This window comes from Grammomys surdaster, unplaced genomic scaffold (genome assembly GCF_004785775.1).
Source record: "Grammomys surdaster isolate TR1022 unplaced genomic scaffold, NIH_TR_1.0 170, whole genome shotgun sequence".
NCBI classification, from domain to species: Eukaryota; Metazoa; Chordata; class Mammalia; order Rodentia; family Muridae; genus Grammomys; species Grammomys surdaster.
Genome location: NW_021604618.1, coordinates 5,561,956 through 5,579,059, shown reverse-complemented (window position 1 = coordinate 5,579,059; position 17,104 = coordinate 5,561,956).

Genomic DNA, 17,104 nt, shown 5'->3' with positions numbered 1-17,104 from the left:
AGTTGGTTAATCCCAAAATATTTGTGTCACTGTTGCTCAGTATATCTTGCTGCTGTAGGCAGTAGGTTTTATAGCTGGATGATGTTGATGATTACTTTTCTACTCCTGTAGTGTGCAGAATGCCTTCCAGAACAATGAATGTTAATCACTTGGGGAGTAGACTTTGGAACACTCAGTCCTAACAATCAGTCCTAAATGTGATGTCTCTATCAAAGCCCGGGACTTGGGGATCTATGTGAAGAGGCAAAAAGATTGTAAAAGGTGGTAGATGACTCTGAGGAAACAGAAATCTGCCAAACACAGCAGGACTGATACACATATGAACCCACAGAGACTGTGGCAACACATGCAAGAACTGCAGAGGCCCAAGCCTGACAGATACCAGCAGTGAGAAGGTGAGGTAGACACAAAGTTCCACCCCTAACCAAGAAGCCATTTGCAATTGATACCTGCTAGAAATGGGAAAGTTTATTTTTTTCAACAGAGTGTTATTTGGTAGATCAACCATGCTGCAAGGAAAGCCTCATGCCCTGGTGTAATTGGCCAACACAAAATGGACTCCGTGTGTGTGTGTGTGTGTGTGTTTGTGTGTGTGTTGTTTTGTATATTTTGTCTTATTGTTTTTATTTTATAGTTTTTAAAGAGGAGAGAAAGAGATAGAGAAAGGGGGAGGGAGGAAAGAGAGAGAATGAATCTGGGTAGGTAGGGAGGTGGGGAGGATCAAGGAGGAGAAAACATGAACAAAATATATTGTAAATATTTTAAATAAATAAATTAATAAAATATCAAGAGTTTATAGCAGAAAATGCTCATATCAACAAGGCATCAGAGCATTTGCATAATATAGTCATTCCTCCAGATCCCTGGATGCTTAAGTCCCTTTTATAAAGTAACAGCATTTGCATATAAGCGGTGCATAGCTTCTTGTATGACTTAAATCATCTCTAAATAACTTGTAATGCCAAGTACAACGTAAGTCCTATGGAAGTAGCTGTGACACCATATTACTTAGAAAATAATAACAAGAAAAAAACATAAGAAAGTTCATGGAAAAATCATTTTTTTCTAAATATCTTTGATCCATGGTTGATTGATTCTGCTGATGTGAGAACTTTGGTGGAAATAGCCATGGTCAAGTTGGCATTGTGTTTATTATTTTAAAACATTTTAAATTTTTTATGGAAGTTAAGGAACAAAATTTGTGACCTACTTAAAAAAAATTAAGCTTATTTATAAGGTTGCCTATATAGCAAGGTCATCTTCATTTAGCAGCGCTCTGCTCCATTTTCCTGAGTAGAGAGACGCTTGTATACTTCAGTCATTCAGGGCTCACTCACTAGCGACAGCCTGAATTAGCAATGCTGAAATACATCTGCAGCCTGCTGCAGACATGGATGTGCTGTGTGAGTACTATGTGTCAACTGTTTTGTGATGAAGAGGAAAATTGAGAATTGCTGTCTTGGCTTAGCCTGTGTGCCAGCTTGCTGTTCCTATTACCCTTCCAAGGAAGATTCAGCTGTACTACAGTTCTGGAGGCAGCAGTTGGAGTCCAATTTGTTTTCCCAGAGAGTATAATTTCGCCTTCACATATATGTCTTCAGACAACTGTTAATACATCACAGAGGCCTGATGAAGTATTCTGCTAATTGTTGGAATCCTTGGTTGGCATTTCAGGATTGAAGAGAGAGAAAGAGAAAAAAAACCACCCAAATAAAGCTTATGAGAGGATAAAAATTAATTTTAGTAACAATATAATGCCAATTCTAAGCCTGGCTCTTACAACCAGCCATCAAGTTAATTTAATTCCTCAAACCCCATTGCTGCAACAAAATGTTGCTTAAATCAATTCATTCTTTCATTAGGCTGCCTAAGAGTGCCGCGGAGTGATGGGGAATCACCGAGACGGCATTCATGTTTCAGAGGCCCCTCGGTTTCACTTCATTTTCCACCCTGACACGGGAGTAATGTTCTTCATTTGCATGCTAAAATAGTATTTTTAATTGTAAAAGTGGTGTTGTTAAATTACCTTCAAATGAGTTTATTTTAAATGCTTCATTAAAGTTTTTGAAATCATTCCCTGCATGATTGCATCTCTTCTCTGCTTTGATGTATTACATCTCTCAGGAAAAAAAAATGCTGGCTCTGAGAAAGAGAGAGAGGGGAAAAAAAACTCTCTTCTTGAAAGACTCAGATTTCACAATCTGGCCAGTTTTGAAGTGGAAACAGCAAAAGCCCCATGCTATTGCAGAGAGGCCGAGGGCATCTTCCCTGTCTCAGCTGAGAGGCTGGGGTGAGGGGTGAAGGCAGGTGTCTGTGTTCAGCAATAACGAAAGGTCAAAGCCACAGAGATTTCAAAAGGCTTGTGTTAACTTGGAAGATGAAAAGCAGCTTCTCCTGGATAGTTGGTTTGGTTCCGAGATTTAAATACATCTCACAGATTGTGCCTTCATTTTCATTTTAGCTACCCCCCTCCATACCGCCGTTTTCTTGTCTGTACTTCTCATTCCTTCAGCAGTTTATTCGGCATTAATTTAACAAACTTCATCCTCTCTTATCTTAAGCCTTATCAGCTGTCTCCTCAGATAAGCTTGACGAACTTTTAGAAGCAAAGAATGTGTGCTTTTTTAGAGATTCATTTGCATATTTTTGGGACTACATTTACCACATTCATATTTACTGCACAATAGGTTTAGAAAAATTGGAGTTGTGACATACTGTGGGAATTAAGCTAATTGTTACTACTTGGTTATTGTCACAGGAGTTAATTTCCATTCAGATCCAGTGTTTAGTTTAGTAATAGAATCATTCATCAACAAGTTACTGAGCAAGCAAAGCTTACCCAATAGGGTAGAGAATGGGGGAGAGGAGGTGAGGACATCCCAGCTGTACCACACAGTACAGTATATAATGTCAGCAAGCTATAGCATATTTATCAATGGATAGTTCTGAGAGGTGGATCTCTTGCCATCCTTATTTGTCAAGTATAAACCACTATTTAATAACTGTAACCCTTTTATCCTTGAAGCAGAATTTTCACTTCTGTTTGGTGGATTTCCAATGTTTTCCATTTAACATCTGTTACTGAACATATTTCTATCTTTCTGGTGCTCTTTAAAGATACCATATTTCCAGTATCAAGTTGCCATGCAACTTATTCTGTAATGGCAAGAGCACATTGTTCAGTGCTCTTACCAAATACAGGGTGAAGAGTAGGTCTCCTATTTTTCCAAGTTAGTCACTGACTCCTAGACATTACCTTTACACATTGGCTCATACAAACTTTTAACATTCAGCACTGTTAATACATTGTGGGGCAGATATTGGGTACTTACTATGTGATATGTACTGAGAACTGAAGACAATGAAAAGTACTAAAAATAAAGTAGGAATAAAAGCTAGTATCTGCTTTCTCTACATCAGATTCTGTAATGCATGGCTTAATACACATTATATCATGATAGCTTTGCAGGATATGCTCATCCTTATTTTAAATTAAGGAGTCTTTATATGTCAGTTTAGACTTCAAGGAATTGACAATCTAATGAGAACATAAGATACATGAAATGTATTATATGTTCTATAATGCATAACAAATGAAACCTTCACCTTAACTTCTTTGTTTGAGAAGAGTTTATTAGCTTGGGTTGTTCTATTTTGTATTTTGAGGCTATGGTGATTTTTGGAGTGAGTCTGTGGAAGAGAAGCAATGTTCATTCTATAAATATTTAGAATGTTCTCACCATGTAGCTTATCTTGGAATTTATTGTTTGAAGTTAGGGACTTCTATGAAAAATAAAGGAGTACATTTACAAATTTCCTACAACGTACCTACAAAAGAAGAAGAAAGGAAATACCAGGAGGGAATTACAAAATTCTTCAGTAGAGGTTTGAAACAAAGGGAAATTCATATCAAGAGTTGACCATAGCCATTTGAGACTTGTAATTTTTCTAGGTAATTACTTTACAGGAGTCAGGAAGAAAAGAGGAAGAATAAAAGAACAAACTTGTTTTAGAAGCACGTCACCAATGACCAAAGTCTTGGTAGTATGGTTCACAATTCTGTATATTGTAAGCTGATGACTAAACTTTACAATGGGCCATTGGAATACATTTATTCTTCATCTTATCTGGTCATGTACTCTTTGACCTTGGTAGTCACAGAAGTCTGAAATTCTCAGTTACTTCTTTGGTGAGTTGAAGCAATGCTACAATGATGCTCACCTCTATGTGAAAAATGAATGCATCAGTGATAAAAAAAATTCTCAAACATTTTGCAAATATAAAATATTTTATTCCACAGCTGTTTACACTGAATGAGCTGACTTTGATAGTCATCTTTACAGACATTTCCTTTCAAATTTAAAAACACATTCCTTTAATAAAAAGAACTATACATGTTTTGAAGAAGTATCAGATTCTAGAACTTGACAGAAAAAGTGTAACCTCAGCATGATATTGTTTCTAATGGCAGAAAGTAAAGAAGTTGCAAACAGAGGGTAAGAGGAAAACAGGAAAAAGAGAAAGAGGGAGAGATAAATAGCCCTACAAGGATGTGACCACGTCAAGAAGCACAGAATCCAAGTGAAAGAATGCTCAATGGTCCTCAGAACACTTTGATTAAGGAAATAAAATATCATTGTTACTGAAAATATAAAATAGATACCCATGATAGCTTACCGAATTTTTTTGTACAGGAATTTCAAATATTTTATGGACGTATTCCATTATTAAAAATATAGAACATATTTACTCCCCACCCAACTTAAATGAAGATTACACCTAGTGACTTTCTTCTGATACAGATTTTTTGAATGTTATGGAACCTCTCTCAACCCAGTTATGCTTGACTCAATAACCTAGGGTACTGGACACTTATGTATGCCAAAAATTTACCAGGGACAATGGTTCATGAGTTCTTTGTCTTGCACCAATGAAGACATGAATTTATGGGAATGAGCAGAGCAGCAGCAAGGTTTTTTTTTTTTTTAACAAGAATAGCAAAGAAAGTGAGAAATTGAGGATAAGTGGGAGATATTACCAAAAGTGGGAGACATCACTAAGAGATGACAAGCCACTGAACTTTCTTGTCTAGGGGTTTTATGGGACTATGCCAGAGATCAGACAAAAGTTGAATCATTATGAAATTCATTGGTTTCCTGAGATCTCATGGGCTGAGAAAAATGGTTCTACATATTTTACAAATGTCTCTCAGTGTGACCAGGAGATGATGAGTTGTTTGTGTGCTGCTGATTCAGTTCTAGATGGCTGAATCCAAATTCTGTACATCTGTGGCTTGGTCTTTGTTAGCTGCTGACCTTGACTTTCTGCAAGCTGCTAGACCCCCTGGCATTTCATTGTTAATGCTAACTGGCTATTAGTTTGACTTCGTTCTCATTGGTCTCACATTTGCCTAATCACTTGTGTTTTCTCATGCCAGAGAGCGAGAGCGCTAACTATCTCAAGATGTAGCCCTAGTCGTTTTTGGTTACTTTATATCTAACTTCTTGTCTATGAACTGATTTGAGTTTGTCTCTGAAGTAGTCTTGTTATTAAACCACTTTAACCTACTCTAGTTGTGAGGAAAAATATCCACAATTATCAATTGAAGGATAGCCTATAAAACATCTGGTTAGTGTTCTGTAATATCATCAAGGTCATAAAAACCAAGAAATATCTGAGAAGTGCCGCAATAAAGATGAACCTACGGAGACACAATAACTGACATGTTTTCTTATATGAGCTCTGAAATACTATACTTCATTTAATAATGATATCATTGTTTAACAATTACCTCTGAATCAAAACATCCCTTCACAGAGGAAGAGAGTGAAGAGAGAGAGGCTAATAAGATTCAAGAAGCTAAGGAAGCTTGTAAGGCCCAGAAAGTTGTAAGAGTCATGGGGCCCCTTCCCAGGATGATACATGTACTAAAAAAAATGGCTTTAGAGAGAAGATTCCTCAGTAGAGCTGTCTGTAAATGTCTCAGGAAGTCTCAGGAATGAAACCTATGCTAGAGTAGGTATTCAGTGATGCAGCTGCCTGCATGTCACCACCCTTTAAGTAACCACAATGATGAGCTCATTGAATCACTAAGACAGACTTGGGTTGAACTGCTTCTTTGGCCTGTCACTGGTGCTCTATTTGGGGTAAGTAGACTTTTTTATGTCTCCCTAGGAGAACTTATATAACAAATGTATTAACATGTATCAACCATGACAAATATGGCATACTGGTATTAGATGCTATTCATACAGAAAAGTAAGTGTGAGGTATTTGGGAACACTCTTACAATATTTATAGTAAACCTACACATTTAAAACATTTTAAAATCTTATGAAGATAATTTGGAGGCCCATTGAGAGTTGTTTATACTGTCTGATAAAAGAAACTTCTACAATAACCAGCAGGGAAATTTGTGCCATTTAAAATAAGTTGGTTTTCTTTCAAGCCTAGTAAACTGTTGTTTATTATTGAAATATATTTTGAAATAGTGAATTATTACTCACATGGTGTTGATTGGTGCATAATTTAAACATAAAAATAGAACAGTTCTTATGGGGAATCATATCTATATCAAGAGATAAATAAAAACATTATTGAAAGATACAGGTTTCTATGAGACATCACCACTGTTCTGATGTAGGTTATTTATAAAGTATTTTTCATACCTACAAAACACATAAATGAACAATGTGGCCTCCTGTTTTACTTTTCTGTTTGTTTGTCTTTATTCTACATAAGGCTTGCAACAATTTTTAGTGTTAAAGTAGACTTTCTCATTTACTGTCTTACTTAACCTCAGTTTTTATATCTGCAGAAAAGCCCCATTATCTCCTCATTTATTATTCAAGTTGTAATTTAAGGTAAAATCTATTTCTGATACTTTCAAAGTAATGGTAAGATCCTGTATATTTGAATTATTTTCCCTTATTTGCTCTTGCTGCCTTGCATGAATCATACACAAAGGTGATGATGGTGAGCTGCACTAAATCTATAACCTTTCCCCTGCACCACACTTGCTACTTTAGTGAAGGCCCCAGCAGAGGGAGCTTCTGAGCCCAGTGATGTTATATGCTGGGCCTTCTAGTGATTTTCTACTTTGAAGAGACTAGCAGAAATAAACAAGTTTCAGAAGATCAAGAGTCTCCCAGTCCTACAGAAATGTAATGTTATTTAGTTATAAATCCATTCAACACAGAAACTCAGAAACTGCCCAGTAGATTTGACAAGGGTCTAAAGAAGAGAGAGACAGTTCTATGTTTTAGTAGGAGTAAATTCTTTGGAGAAAGAAGGCTGTAAAGAAAGCAAGAGTAGACACATAATTGATTTATTCACTCTATTGAAATTGGCCAAAGAAACATGGGATGCAGAGTCTTCTGAGAGAGAAAGTATCTCTCTCTCTCTCTCTCTCTCTCTCTCTCTCTCTCTCTCTCTCTCTCTCATATTGGATCTTGAGTTGACAGTGTTCAACATAGAAGTAGCTCAGTATAGAGGTGACTTTCAGTAGATGATCTTGTCTCAAGAATCTATTCTTCGCCTCAGACATTAGCTATTGATTGCACATGTAGGTTTATGCATTTATATCAGTGATGTGCATATGGCTGGATGGGAAGCGTGCTTTTACTCCGTTGGAAAGAAGTAGTCAAATCCACTTTCATCCAAACAAGATAATCCCTGACTGAGTTTGTGCAGTGACAATTGATCAGCCCATGCTGTTTTCAACCCACTCTTCTGCAGGTTGGCTTGCATTTTAACACACAGAGAATCAATGCCTGCAATTGATATCCATGTTACCAGGCCACTAGAGAGCAATTGCACATTGGTGTGTGCCAGGAAAACACTCTACTGGGCCGTGTTATTGAAAACAAGCCAAGAGCAGAATAACTACTTTTCTTTTCGGTTTTTCTTTTTGTAACAAGGAAAATATTTTAACAGGCTTCTGTTTCTGGCTAGAAAATAATTAATCCTATTTTGTATTGAACGTTCTATCTAAGATTAGCTGGTCAGATAATTTTGCATGAAATTTATTTTAGTGTTTCAAGCTGCTGGTCTTCCTTCAGATTGCACTGGCTGGTTGGTAGAGAGGGAGAATCCACTTCTTGTTAGTCTGTCCCACTGTTAATTGCAGATAAAGGGAGGGTTATTATTTTCAAAGACAGGCTTTAAGGGTATGTCCAGCACTGGTCAGTGATGATCGGGTATGTTTTGAGTTCAGAGTCTGCAGGCTGTTGGACTCACTGGTAAAAGGACCATAAAATAAGCAAGGATACTAAGAGAAACACATACTATTAAATGAGAAACAAGCACACAAACGCTAGGTGAAGTAGAGACTGGTACAGTTTCTAGTTCAGAGAGTAGAATGGGGGCATGTCGATGCTGCTGCTGACCATGGGGATCTGAAGTCCCCACCTGTCTCTCCACTTCGTCCTCTTAATTGCCTTATATTCTCCGGCTGCTTTCCATAGATTACAATGTGGTATCCAAAAGCTAGAATCACAGTCCTGTCATTTGGTGTTTGTTGGGAAGAAAGGGGGGGGTTACATTGTAATAAAAGATTTCAGACTGAGGTGCCTTTGGATTAGCCAGGTATGCCCAAATTCTAATGTCAACCACCCTTATAAGACACAGAGGAGACACAGACAAAGAAGGAAAAGAGATGAGAGGGTCATGCAAAGATGGCAGCACAAGCCACAAGCCAAGGACAGCTGTGCCCTTTAGAAGTTGGAAGAGGCAAGGAAAGATTCTGTCCCTTCAGCCCTCCAGGAGTGTAGCCCTTTATACTTTAGCTAACACCTTTATGCTTTCAGACACAAAAGAGAGAATTTTAGTTGTTTTATGCCATTAAGATGTGAAAATCTCCAGTATAACCACTAATTACTCCTTACTGAATACTAACAAAAACTCCTCCGATATAGTAAACAACGAAATCTCAACCAATAGGCCAACTTTTCAAGATCCAGAGGAGGTGATGGAGTTTATGTTTGCTTCTATAGCTCTCTTTTCTTACAATTCAATTGCCTGGTGTTTAATTCCTGAGCATCTTTAAAGTCTTACCTTAGTTGAATGTCCTAGAAATACTCTTGCTGACAGCTTTTTTTTTTTTTTTTCATCACACAGCTAGCAAAGTAAGCTTCTTGGCTATATTGTGTCATGTAAACTTTTATGTACATTTGAATATAGCACTTTTGTATGTTCAAAGTAAAGTTTCCCTTTTTCATCTAAATTGATCATTTTACACACACACACACACACACACACACACACACACACACACACGCAGACACATACTGTACTGTCGTGTCTAGGAGAAAATCCTATTTATTAAATTGCTCACTCTGGTACAACTTTTGTCATAGAGTAGTTTGGCAATAAATATTTGCTGAATGGACCCATGAATATTTCTTTTGGCTTAATATCTGCTTGAGGACATCAAAGGAATGAGTCTCACATCAAGGTCAATGGGAAAAATCTTTAAATATTCCAGTTCTTGACACCTGACCTCAGTATCATTTTTTTTGAAGTGCCAGGCCACCATTAATATTCAGACTAAGGGGGAGATTCGTGATGAGAAACTAAAATGGGAAATATTGAAGACAAGAGATTCACTAGGACCCCATGCCCCCATTCCTGAGCATCTCTGCAAATGCTTTTGAGATTTGTTTTCAAAGTTCAGCAGCTGAGAGGATGAACGTGATGCCTACCAGATACCCACGTAATTGTTCATTTCAGAGCAGACAGCTCACACTGTAAACAATGAGAGTTTTTTCTTCTTATTTGTTTTCCCCCTTTTGTTTAGCTAAAAGTAATTATGTTTGCATTAGATTAAGCACTGGTTTGTTTTTGTGCAGAACAATAGGGCTCCCTCCCTCCCTGTCTCACATTCTCTATGTCATCCTGTCTGTGGAACTTGGAAGAAAAGCCACAAACATCCCCCAGCTGGGTTCTAAGATGCTGACTTGCCCTTTGTAGAAAGAAAATGGGGCTGGTAGGAAAGGAAATTGCAAGGAGAGAGTGAAACCACTTCAGATAACCTAGATTAGTTAAAAAGAAGTTATGAAATTTATTGTTTTGCATTCCTGGGAGCTTCACAAAGAGCTGGATTTTTTCAACATTCACTTGGTGCAATTAAATTGTGATTTCAGTCATTATTTTTTTTCTCATCAATCTCTGGGGTTCTCCAGGGATGTTTATGTTTCCTCCCTCTTCAACTTTGCCTTGGCTACACTCTTCTGTCTACCGCAATACACAGTATAGAAGTTAGAAATGCCTGGGATCCTCTTCAGCTGGGTTTGTGCAAGAGAAAGTCTAGGGAAGGGTAGAGATCTGAATAAACTTCTTTGTCTCCCTAGGACATCTCCTGAGAAGGAAGGGTGGGCTTCTGTATTGACTGGTATTGACTGTATAGCCTTAGCTCTATAATCAGACTTGTGCTGATAAGTGAACATTCATATAGACTCCCTCACTCTCTCTGAGGATGGCTATACTCCCATCTTTCTTATGAGGACCCTAGATATTTTCTTCTCAGATATTGATGCCATTAATGGCCATTTTTGGTATGAAAGCTTTCATTTGGGTCAAGACTTTATTTGAAATTCTCCAAAAAATTCATTAAAAATTCATATTCCTCTATGTGCCTAGAATGCTGTCTGGGATACACAGTGACAAGAGAACCTCAGAGAAGCCTGTGTAGGACTCAGACCCTGCCATGGAGTGTTTGCAGCAACACTACTAGAACATCATTCTGTCCCACCAGGACTCACTTTCTTCCTCTATGAAGGAAAGGCAAGTGCTTGCTTGCTTCTATAGTGATGTGAAGTGATGTAGATAGGACATCACAGTTTGGCTCTATGTTCATATTCAAAATATGTGGCCAGAAAGTTCTCCAAGGAATGGCTTTCTTTGGCAGATTATGTCAGAAGCTACAGTTCACTACTACTTCCATTACACAGAGCTGTACTTTGTCCTATCTTTAACTAGGTATTTATTTTATTCAGAGCATTGTCTTTTAAGATAGGACCATAGGTATAATTTTCTTGTATTACCTTAATATTTAATTGGTCAAAATGTCTATTTCAAGAGACCTCTTATGCCACATAGTTCCATTTCTGCATCTCCTCATTTATGAGAGTTTTAATTAGAAGAGAAAGCACTTCAAAATAACATTTATTAAACACTCTCTATTGACCATCTATAAATGAAATGTAATTTGATCTTTACAATGACTCTGGGTAGAAGGTTTTACAAGTGTCACTGTATTACAGGTATGGGATTCAGAGGCTGGCAGCTTAATGGTTAGTGAGGAGGAAGTAGGGTTGGGGTTCAAGCCAAGGAGTCTGATCTGAAAGCCCTTTCTCCTTCAGCAAAATGCAGTTCTGGCTGCTGCCTCTCCCCTCTTTAACCCTCTCCCCGCTTTGTTGTCCCCTTCTCTGCCTCCACCCTCTCTCCTTATGTTATAAGGAATAAAAAAAAAAGACATTATGGAATGCTCAAAGAGTTTAGCTTCTGTCTATGAAATGATTTATTGTAACATCTCAAAGGACAATGAAAAGATTCCAACAGAGGAAACACTCTAGAAGACTCATGTGAGGCTTAGGATACTCCAAGATGTGGCTTAGAGCTGAGATTTATAGCTACCTTCTTGCTCCCAGAGAAAATTCCCACTTTCCCTTCTCACATAACCCCATGAAGCCCCTCTTTTTAATTAGGTTATCCCTTAGGCACAGGTTATAGCCACAGACAAGGGGTTGCTATGCAGTTTGAATAACAGGCTGAAGTGAGATCATTTCTCTTTGCTGACAGTATCCCATTAGCCACTCCAACCCATAGTCAGCCATTATTCAGGCCATATCCACACAGCTTTCTTAGGGAGCCAGTGGATGACGTTGAGTGATGGAAGGAATCTGTGTTCTCAAAAGCATGACAGTCTGACAGCGTGACAAATTGACAGCTTGGCTCTAAAGTTACCTTTTGGTTCAGTGTAATTAGATAATTTTGTTCGGCTTTATACTGTAGTAGATGTTGGCTTATTTCTCTCACTATAAAGAACTAGACCCAATGTTGTTTCACTGCATCTGTAATCCTAATCACTTGGGAATTATTTAGAAAATCTCACTATGGTTGGCATGCCACTGCCTCCTTGTTTGTGTGGATCCATTTCCTATGAAGCTTGTATGTGTGGGGGATGCAATGAGACCAAAAGTTTCAACTTTTGGGACACCTATGACTATGTGGGTGACTGAGAAGTGATTATAAGCTGTACACAGTAGTGCCCCCATGAGGGATTACCTAGTTCACCAACCGACACATTTCAAGTTATAACAGAGGCTAGAAGCTCTATGACATATGGTATTTTAAATGAATTTCCAGACTGGCATGTGATATATATAGCCAATAAAAATGCATTCTCAGAGTAGATAAAAGAATGCTATGATAGACAAATGAGAGATAAAGACAGGTTTCAGAGCATAGCGGATAATTGGGGTGTTGTTATTTATTGTGTGGTGTGTGCCTAGTCATTGATTCAATTTTCTCATATATAAAATGTGTACAAAAGTATTTCTCTCTTAGTTTGTGATGGTTTCATGAAAAAATGTTTGTAAAAGAAACCAGAATGAATCTATCTGCAAGAGCTGCAAGAGAAAGTCATATGAACACATATGTGTATACACACACACACACACACCTAATTATATATTTATTTTACTTCTTTTCTAAAAGGATAGAATACATAGAACTTATGAGGATAGTAAATTTACATATATATATATGTATGTAATATATATATGTATATATATATATAATTTACACATATATTACATATATATTATATATTATTATTAATCTTAAAAAAGATATTAGTGAAGAGAAGTTGGCACTGGGAAGACATAGGTAAAATGTACATAGGCTAGATGTACTTCATAAATTAAATATCACCACACATTTAGAGAAGAGTTATATAGACAGAAAATGCAAATTCAACTGCAACCTTTCTAACAAACAAAGCCAAGATTACCTGATGAGATATATAATTCACATTGTTAGCTAGATAAAATAAGACAATTCCCGAGAAGACTGATCCTGAGAAAGCAAAGAGATGTGCTCTGAACTACACTATTATTCACTGATTTCATTTTTCTCTACGTTTTTAGTGCATGTCAATGTGGAATTTAGGAAAAATTATGGCTTAATCTAGGAAGAAGGAATAAAACCTTGAAATCTAAACATATACTTAAGATGGCCATGCTTTTCTCCAGGATAAATTTAATTTATTCACTTTTATTGCAATTTAGAAAGGCTATGTAAGAAAAACAAGACATTGATAACAAAATTGATGGTCAATAATATAAAAGGCTGTGCACAGACATTTTAAATAAGGAAGTGATAGCGTTGATATTTACCTATCAATTGTATTGACTATGATTTAGACATATTTTAAACATTTCATTTTTTATTTATTACTTTTGTTAGCTCTTAAATAGTCAGTAGTCTGTTTTTATTGCCCTGAGCTCTTTTCTGGTGCAATTCATATTTTGTATTGTAAGTTAAGGTTTTTTTTTTTTTTCCAAATTGCCATCTAGAAAGAAAGAACCAGAGTTGCAAAAATGCTCATCAGATAACCCTGTAGGTAAGCAAACATGGATGGGCTTTTTCTTGATGAATGACTGGTTAAGTGGGCCCAGCCCATTGGGTGGTGTTATTCCTAGGCAGGTGGTCCTGGGTGTTTAAGAAAAGATGCTGAGAAAGATCAAAGAGCAAGTCAGTAAGTAATGCCCCTCCATCGTTCTGCCTGAATTTCTACCTCCAGTTTTCCTGCTTGAGTTCTGACTTAGCCTTTCTCAGTGGTAAACTGTCCACTGTGACTGATCAGATACACAAATCCAGTAACTGTTTCCTCTCCAAGGTGCTTTTGGTCATGGATTTTATCACAGTAATAAAAAAGCAAACTAGTACAGTCTTTGTAATTTTATTTTAATTTTTGAAGGATATTTTCATTGGGTATAGAATTTTAGTCTTAGCAGTTATTAATTTTTTATTACTTTTGAAAAAGCAATATTTATATTTTCTGTTTTAAGGAAAAGACTACAATTATTAATTAATTTCAGACCTTGAGCATATGTAAAGTAAAATTTAAAAGTTTTTTCACAAAATGATGAATAACTGTGAAACCTATAGGAGAAATAAGGAACTGTGAGTAAAGATTAATATAAGACCAAAAAATGTAATAGAAATTACAGTATAAATAAAAACAATAAGTTAAGAGAACAGAAAATGATGGTAAATTTATTGATGGTGGTATTGTAAAGAAATTAAATAGCTTTTTAAAGTGATAAATAAAAACCCTAGCTATTTAATTATTTAAAGAGACATTATTAAATCAAAATATACACTCAGGGTGGATATAGATTAGAAGAATCTGAAGACAAGAAAATTAATACACGGAATCAATCATCATTATAATAGTAGTTAATATTTTTCATGGCTTTCACATTGCTTATGTGTTTTTAAATGTCATGTTGTAGCTGTGTCTCATTTTTCAATTGGAAGCAAAATAAATGACATGAAGTTACATGAAATAGGTACTGCTGTCCTTATGAACTGTATACATTGAGTGATTTTAATTTTTAGAGGACTTGTAGATGTCTGAACTCAAGTCTCCTACCTCTGATTCTACATTAGTCATTGTTCCTAAAGAAACTGAATTACAGAGGCCAGAAAGTCTCTAGATCTATAGTCAGAAAGCTTGGGATCCAGTTGAGCCCACATTGTTGTTTCATTTGAGCATAGGTAGGCTTGAGACCCAGAAAGAAATCATATTGCAGTTCAAATTGGAGGCAGGAAATTCTTATTCTCTACAAGATCTACAAGGTCTCCTCAAGACCTTAGAGTTGATTAGATTGGGCTTTTTAAGTTATGAAAGGTGATCTACTTTATTCACTTTAAAATTTACATGTAAATTTTAGCTAAAAGTACTTTCATTGACGTACTTATAATGAAGTTTGACCACGTATCTGGGTACTATTGCCCAAGCAAGTTGACATATAAATGATGCCATCCCTTCTACCTATGAGTAGAATGCTTTATACAGAGAAAAGATGGCTGGAGAAATCTCAAGCCATATGCTTTACATCTACTATGGGAGTTGAAGACTAGTTCCTGGATACTGGCCATTTGTTAGTAATGAATGTTCAATACGTATCAGCTCCTATTAAATTTCTTGTAGAACCCATTATATGTTCGGTACACAATTTTTAGAAAAATACAAACATTCTTTTTCTTCTGTACAACTTTCTACTTAGAGAACTTCAGACAAATAATTTATTTATAGTTTTTATAAGCTGATGTGGACTGACATGTCAATCAGCTGTTAGTGCATGTTCTAGAAGTTGGAGTGGAATTTCCAAACCAGGGCTCTATTTTTTCCGGCATGCCTGTGAGCCCTAAGTTTAAAAATGAGTTTTCGTTAGAAATCACAATTCTCTTTCAGTGTGAACATTTTATGATTTTTATAAGCTCATTTGGGCTTAGCTTATATATTTAGTTGTCAGTGATCTGGGGATGGTTCAGGAAATTAACACTTGAGGCATGTGGCTTGTTAACAGCAGGGTGACATTTTTTTTATCCATCCTCATACCTGGATATGCTTAAACTCCCAATGAGAGGACAGCAAAAAAAGCAAACTTAAAAAGAACCCCACATACTAACCTAAACTTGACATATCATTGTCTACAGGAAAAAAAAAAGGTGTTTTTCTCTGTCATGGGCTAAGAGTCACCAGCCTTGATTGAGGGATTGACATGTAATTGACATGTAATATATCAGTGCAGTCAGTAGATCTTTGTAGTGGGTACTATTTTTACAGTGTGATGTAGGCGTATGTGTGGTGTGCATGCATGTGTGTAGACATGCTAGCATTTATGTGGTGCATGTGTATGAGGCTTCATGTGAAGGCTAGAATGTGGCATTGGTCTTTTTTGACCCAATTCCCTTTATTTACAGAGGCAGTGTCCTCTAGATGAATCCAGAGCTTACGGCTTCTGACTCTTCTGTGTAGCCAGCTTGTCTTGGGGAAGCCCTGTTTCTGTCACTTGAGCATTTAGATTACAGGTGGGCACCACACATGCCAGTCTTTTACGTGAAGTTTACAGCTATGAAGTCAGGACTCTTATAATTTCATGGCCTGTACTTTATCCACTGAGCCATTTCCCCAGCCCATTTACACCTCCCACCCCTTACAACAAGATAGTCTGGAAATTTAAATTGCAAAATGATGTGAACCCACGAAACATCCAGTTGATAAGTCCTATGGTGTAACTGCAATTATAGGTCAGATCATATCATCTCTTAGTTGTGCCTAAAACTTTCCGATGATACCCCTTTCAAGGTCTAACTTTGTACTTGTCTTCAGAGGAAGTACATATCGATTCTATTACCATTCTTTTGTTCTCAGCCAGCTGTTATCTGCTTCCCACACCTGACTGAATCTGAACACAAGCTGAATCACAGTTAATAGAAAACCTTTTAGGGACCACCTTTCAACCAGTTTCCATGGAAACAAATGCCAGCCTAGTAATAGGCTAATTTTTAGTTTGATTAAAATTTTGACAAGAAGTCATTTTATAGTAAGTATTTCTTCCTGATGTAATAGACTCATCTATTTGTTTTCATCCATTCAAATATTATAGATGCTGTGTTTGATGATCAACTAATTGCCAAATACTAGTTAACATAAAAAAATGTTATTTAGGTACATCTAAACTGAGTTTGGTTTAGAATATTAGTATATACTCTATATATGCAATTTAATTCTGGGTTAAAATATTCAATAATCTAAAAGTAATCTTTATAATGATATAGCTTATTTTATACAGTAGATTAGTGTGACAAAATGAGAAATTCTTATTTCAGAAACTATTTCTTGGATTTTTTTCTCACTCATTAAAAAGAGTTCTTGTAAGGATTCAGACATATGTTTCTATGTGTCTTCAACTCCTCAATATTTGTAATTTATCTGTGTTCTCTCTGATTAATTCCTTCATAGAAAACATACAACTATTTTTTAACCATTTTTTATTCTTTTATTCTTTTTTTTATATCTTTTTTCACA